The sequence below is a fragment of the Lycium ferocissimum genome, chromosome 10, assembly GCF_029784015.1.
Source record: "Lycium ferocissimum isolate CSIRO_LF1 chromosome 10, AGI_CSIRO_Lferr_CH_V1, whole genome shotgun sequence".
Classification (NCBI taxonomy): domain Eukaryota; kingdom Viridiplantae; phylum Streptophyta; class Magnoliopsida; order Solanales; family Solanaceae; genus Lycium; species Lycium ferocissimum.
Genome location: NC_081351.1, coordinates 19,782,672 through 19,790,081, shown reverse-complemented (window position 1 = coordinate 19,790,081; position 7,410 = coordinate 19,782,672).

Below are 7,410 nucleotides of genomic sequence, written 5' to 3'. Positions count from 1 at the left end.
TTTATGGTTTTTGGTAGAATAGTTTGGGTTTTTAATGAGTTAATAAGGCTAGTAAATGGCCTGCTGCATTAATCGACCGTTTTGCATGATGTCCTTTGTTTGTTGCATTAAAATTGGATCCAATAACCTACTGATTGTATTGTCCATTTCAAATATGTGAGCGCATCTAGGTTCGATTCTATGTCTAGCTAGATCACATTTAGCTAATTGCTGCCCGTATGTTTTTTTTTAGTTATGAAATGGACACTTAAGTATTTCTTTGATAATAAGATCAAATTTGTGTTTGAGAACAAGTTTAAGAATTTCTTTAATTGATTAGATAATTTCTATCGAGTATTTCCTCGGACAGTTTGGAAAATTTTCTCAAAACTTAATTTTAAATAACCTCAAATGATTTGTTCTTGATCGTGAAAATCCAGAACATGTTAAGTTCTAGTTTCCCCTTACTGTTCTTAAATGGGAAGGCAATCATGACTTCCCTTGCTAAACATGCAAGTGATCGAATATTAGTTCCCAATTATATCCCCTGGGCCGAGTTTCTTTTTATAAGTGATCCATATAATTTTGGGCTTCCCATTCCGTTACTCCTTAGGCCATAACTGTTTCTCTTAAATATTATGCTGTCGCTTAATGATTTATTTGCCCAACGTGTGTGCTTGTTCAGATTAAATGTAAATTGTTTATGCCCTAGTATAATATTTAGACGTGTACTAATCCTTTTCCTCTTCATTTTTATGCATGACCTTCGCATACGAGTCTGAGGGACTCGTCTTCCATATTTGGTGTTGGGCCAAAGCCCAACGAAAATATTATTCCTCTCTGTCCAGCCCCTGTCCGCAGCAAAGAAAAATGGAAAACAAATTCTGGGCCAAGCCCAATAAACAGAACAACCACAGCAGCCTATGTAAAGAAGTTACTGGGCTAAAAGCCCGATAGTAGCAGACCCAGCAGTCCAAAACGGGCTGGCCCAGATTATTTGCCCCTTTTATTTTATTCTGTGCATTTAACTTGTATTATGCTACTAACCCTTTATCTTGTTTTTATTTTTCTTAATTTAGATGAATTCTTAGCAAATTAGTGGGATTTAGTTTTAGTAATGGGTAGTTAACTTAAGAAAAATTAATAATTAATCCCATAAGATTCATCTTCTTCTTTTATATTTAAGTTATTTATAGTATCCATAATATTTACTTCTAGAATAATTGATAGTATAAATTCATATTTTAGAGTTAAAGGAGTCATACTTTATTCTTATTATCTTGAAAATTTTTAAAACGCCACTAACACGCAAATAGGAACTAAAGAATATTTTGTAAACATTCCTAAAGTTTTATTCAAATTATGCATATCTTTAGCCAGACATAGTTAAATAAAGAGAAAGAAATTCACATCCTTATAAAAAGCAAAACTAGACTTAGTTTGCATCTATCTTATTAATACCATTTTAGTCAAAGTTCAAATTGTTAAAACCTATTACTTATATGCAAATCATTACATCTTTTTTAATTTACTTGCAATGGTATTTAAAGTTTCCTTTCTATGCAAATTGCTATATCTACTACAAATCTTATTTCAAATAACATTATTGTATTTCTATTTGAGCATTAACAATATTTACAAGCATTTCTTAAATAGCATTATTATATTCTTTCTTCAAAACTTAGCAACATTTATAAGTTGTATTTAAAACCTTTTATATAAATCATTATATTTCCTATAAGTCTTTATTTTAGATGGCGTTATTATATTTAAAAGCTTTAACAATATTTGTGTAAGTCTTATTTTAAATATTCTTTTATGCAAAATATTATATTTGCTTTTCCATTTTTAATTACATTTTCTCCTTCTCTTAACTGTTACAATTGAACTTTAATTTCTTAGATATGTTCTTCTTTTAGAGCCTTTAATAATTGATTCTGATGCTAACTACGAAATACTAAACAACAAAGAGCTTATTGTACTTAACCATAGTAAATTTGCTAGAGGATTTTAAGATATATTTGTAATTTTTTATTCTGTCAGTTTTAGATTTCTTTACTTTTCATCTCATCTTCATATTATTTGAATAGAATAAAATTTTAGGGAAAAATGATTTTTTATTTGTGAAATAAATATTTCAAGATATACATATGTATTCGATAACAAGTGCAATAGGCAATTCATGTATTAAAGTTATGCTCAGACTGCGCTCAAGATCTTTTTACATTTATCTTTTTATCCAAGTATGCTCATGAAAAAAACACAATTCATCTAAGCTCTACTTCTAATTAAAATATTATATTTATAATTTAATGAAATTATTAGTATTGTTTATAACCGCGCGAAGCGCGGGCTACTTGACTAGTTTTAAATGTAAAACTTGATCCATAAGTTAATATTTATAAAAAAAGACCAATAAGTTGGTATATATTTTTAACAATTACTCCCACCAGCCATTTACCAACCTCATTAACTTCCACCAATCTTTATTTATGTCTACCATCGGGAGGATTATATTAAAAAGTAGTTACATTACTATTCATGTTAAATTTTCATTTTTATTGAACTAAAGTTTGATCAATTGATGTTGTATTCTTTAGAAAGGCCTTCTAGTAGCGTATTAATTTTGCTATGAATTTGACTTATTTATTTGGTAAGATTGTACAAGAATTGAGAATGTTTTGATAGTTTTCACAACTTGTGGATTTTTATATCTATAAGAGAAAATACAACTTAAGATATCCAAATTACATGTCCAAACATGATTTAAAACCATGATTTGAAATCATGGTTTCAAACCATGTCCAAACGGCTCCTTAGGTTGATGAGCCATGAGTACCTTTGGATGTAATCTTCGAGAAAATGTTCATTAAAACACATGAATTCAAGAGCTTCTTATCACTCAAATCCAATTAGCGCCATCGCCCAACAATTCTCAAGTCAATAAAAGTAAAATTGATAATGTAGCCATAGCATCGATATCATCTGAGCTCAGTATTTGTAATGCAGAGTATAAATTAATGTATAAAAATCTACTACACTTACTTAAATAGTAGGTCTAAGTCCATAATTTTAAAAATCTATATATAAGATAAAGCTAGGCATAGACAATCCTATGTGGCACCTCTCTATGGCTTCTATTGACATTTATCTTTTTTCTCCTTTTTTTGAATTTTTCTTGCATTTTTATGCATAATCTACTAACTAAATGACTTTAAAAAGCCTGACCAAATAAATTTTGCACTAAAGCCCACGTTTCACTAATCAAGTCAGGTCTTTAAGATCAACGTAAGAACTGATGAGGCATTGTTGTGATAAAAATCATTAATTTCAATTAATCAGCTTTTAACGCAAATGAGTAATGACCGGAAAACGTAAAAAAACGAGGCTGGTTTTGCTCCTGAAAAGTCATAGCCAGTAAGCCAATTAATTGCATTCAACCTTATTCCAAAATTTACGGTCAGAAAGCCCTCTATCTCTTTTTATTGCCTAATTATTGAATAAGTTCTATAAATCTCTTTTCATTGCTTCCAAAACCTACAGCCAGAAAGCTAGATTTTGAATAACCATCTGCTTATTTAGATTTTGGTGATTGATTGATAAGTTTTGCACTTAAATCTCTTGAGTACAAAAAAAAAAAAAAAATCAATATGGTGAGTACATTTTACTATTTGTTTATGAATTTTACTTTGTTAGTTTCTCTTTTATCCTCTTCTAAACAAGTATGAACTAAAATTATGTTCATTGAATTGAATTTTGTAGAAAGACAATCAGTATTGCTATGGGATCATACATAACCCAACTCGGCCTTATAATATAAAGGTAAGTTATGCTCTTTGCCTCTTTCTTACGATAACAATTTATTGTGCTTCAATTCTAAAATGTTTGGAATCGGATTTATGAATGCTCACTATGCTATTTCATGTAAATCATCTAAAGAATTGTCTTAATGCTTCTATTAAAGGTAACAAAATTTGATGATCCTATATTATTATTAACGATTTCCTATTATTTGCTCCAACAACCAACTATATGTTTATCTTTTACTTTATTTTATCTTATATTATTCCTAAACTCGAATGGATTGTTTGTTGAAGTTAAACTTATACCTCAAACTGAAAAGGAAAATAGTATAGTTAAATTAGTAAAATATCACACGAAAAAAATTCAATACGTTTTATTTCCTTCCTTTCTAAAAAAACTATATAAAAATTTCATTTTGTAGTTTTTATTTCTTCCTTCCTGTAAAAGTTACATATAAGAAATATAATTTGTAAATTCACTCATTGTATATGTCTTTCGCGCAGACAATTTCACTAGTATGTAATAAATTCAATACAAGAACGAACTCATCTAATTTGAATTATCAATCTGCATCTGCTGTAAACTATTTAAAGAGCAGGCATGAGCAGGTGAGCCCATTTTAGAAGAATAGTAGGCTCTCTGATAATTCTCCATTTTAAAAGTGGGACCCTACAATAATATAAACCTCTGATGAGGAATTAAATGCATAAAATTGCCATTTGACTGCTTATCACGGCTTTCAAAATTCCAATAAATGACATATAGTCCCACAAATTATTAATGCGATAATCATTTTGGTACTCATAAATATAAAGAGCTACCAATAAGTTTCAGAATTTGGACCTTTAATTTGGGCATCAAAACTGCATAGTATCTATGGACCCAAAGGCTAAAGACATGCTTTTCAAAATGTCTCAAGTCAAAGAAATTCACTATAGTGTGTGTGCGTCTCTCTCTCTCTCTCTCTCTCTCTCTCTCTCTCTATATATATATATATATATATATATATATATATATATATATATATATATATATTATATTAAAAGTGAAAAGATTCTAAGTCCAAAGTTGGATTACGAAAATGCCCATTAAAAATTAATGGACCATTTTACCCTTCACAAAATTTCCTTCTACTAATGAATAATTAAAGCTCCAATGAAAAACCGGGTAAGTGGAAACAATTGTTTCATCTTCCATTCATTATGGTAGGCGGTTGTTGTGCAAACGTTTTAAAATTTTAAAATATCTCCGTTTCATATTTCTTTCATTTATTTGATCTTTTGAGCTTCCACCGTTAAAATTCTATATTCATGTATAGTCTTTTAATATTCTTTTTTATACTTTATAAAAGTAGAGTCAAGTCATGGCCCACATGTCCATTAGCTTATCAATTACCAAATGACTTTAGACTAATTCTGCAGAAATCTCCCAACTTTAAGAGTGGGCCACAATGGAAACACCCTTTTAATTTGTTGGTATACTTCCATGGACGGTGAGACATTGACTTATTGACTTCCAAGTCGTTCTAATTCTACCCGTATTTGACAAGTTGGAAATAAATTCCATTGACTCACAAGTCTTATTATAATGATTCTCTGCAGTATAAAACTCTGTCCTGCACAAGTTCTTCACAAACCAAAACCATCAACTGAATTCTTTTAGCCATGATGATGGTTCCCAGAATATTTTCTTTCCTTCAGTTTTCCACTCTCTTATATCTCTTCATAGTTACTTCTGCTTCCACTGAGGAAGCAAATCGCTTCTCTCAAATGGAAAACAACTCTCCTAAACCAGAATAATTCCTTATTGCCTTCTTGGACATTAAGTACTAATGCATGCAGGGATTGGTATGGAGTTAAATGCTTAAATGGTAGGGTAAACATGTTGAATATTACAAATGCTAGTGTCATTGGCACACTCTATGATTTTCCATTTTCATCAATCCATTTTCTTGAATTTGTTGATCTTAGCATGAACCAGCTCTCTGGTACCATCCCACCAGAAATTGGAAAGCTCACTAATCTTGTCTATCTTGACTTGTCGGCGAACAATCTTTCTAGGTGACTTAACTGAATTCAAAATATTGTATATATTTTTATAACCAACTTTCTGGTCCCATTCCTAGTGAATTGGGGAATTTGAAAAACCTCAGTGATTTGGAATTATCCAATAATCAGCTTACTGGTTCAATTCCAATTACTCTAGGTGACTTAACTAAACTCAAAATATTGTACCTTTATTCTAACCAACTTTCTGGTCCCATTCCTAGTGAATTGGGGAATTTGAAAATCTCCTCAATTCCATTTGGAATTATCCAAAAATCAACCAACGGTTCAATTCCAATTACTCTAGGAATGACTTAACTGAGCTCAAAATTCTGTACCTTTATTATTTCTAACCAACTTTCTGGTCCCATTCCTAGTGAGTTGGGGAATTTGAAAAACCTCACTAAGCTGGATTTATCAAAAAATCAACTTAGTGGTTCAATTCCAATTACTCTAGGTGACTTAACTGAGCTCAAAATTCTGTACCTTTATTCTAACCAACTTTCTTATCCCATTCCTAGTGAGTTGGGGAATTTGAAAAACCTCACTAAATTGGAACTATCAAATAATCAGCTTAATGTTCAATTCCAATTACTCTAGGCGACTTAAGTGAGCTCAAAAATTTGTACCTTTTCTCTAACCAACTTTCCGGTTCCATTCCTAATGAGTTGGGGAATTTGAAAAACCTCACTGAGCTAGATTTATCAAATAATCAACTTAGTGGTTCAATTCCAATTACTCTAGGTGACCTAACTGAGCTAAAAAATTTGTCCCTTTTTTCTAACCAACTTTCCGGTTCCATTCCTAGTGAGTTGGGGAATTTGAAAAACCTCAATAATCTGAAATTATCCTATAATCAGCTTAGTGGTTCAATTCCAATTACTCCTTAACAAAATTCTATACCTTTTTCTAACCAACTCTCCCATTCCTAGTGAATTGGGGAATTTGAAAAAAGTTGGAATTATCTCACCAATTTCCAATTACTCTAGGCTTATAGCTCAAAAATTTGAAAATCTAACCAACTTTCTGGTCTCATTCCTAGTGAGTTGGGTAATTTGAAAAACCTCACCAAGTTGGAGTTATCTAAAAATCAACTTTCAGGCCATTTTGCCACCCGGCAAGGTGGGAAACTTGAGAACTTCGCGGTGGCTAGCAACAAGCTAACAAAGTCCAATACCAAGTAGCTTGAGGAAGTGCTCTAGTTTCAAAAGGGTTCACTTTAATAACAACAGCTTTCACCGGGAATTTATCCGAAGTTTTTGGCATCTATCCAGAGCTTTACCATTGATTTGAGTGACAATGATTTTCATGGTGAACTCGGCAACAATTGGGGAAATGCAAGAATTTGATTATCCGCGGTAGCCGTAATAACATTAGTGGTAGCATACCACCAGAGATTGGAAATGTCAAAGGGCTTCTTGGACTTGATCTTTCATCGAATCATTTGATTGGGCAGATTCCTAAGGAAATTGGAGATTTAACCTCTCTGGTTAAGTTTTTTGTGCAAAACAACAACATTTAGGGCAGTAAACCCAGGGAACCTGGGTCACAAACAAAATTAGAGTCCTTTGATCTATCAGGC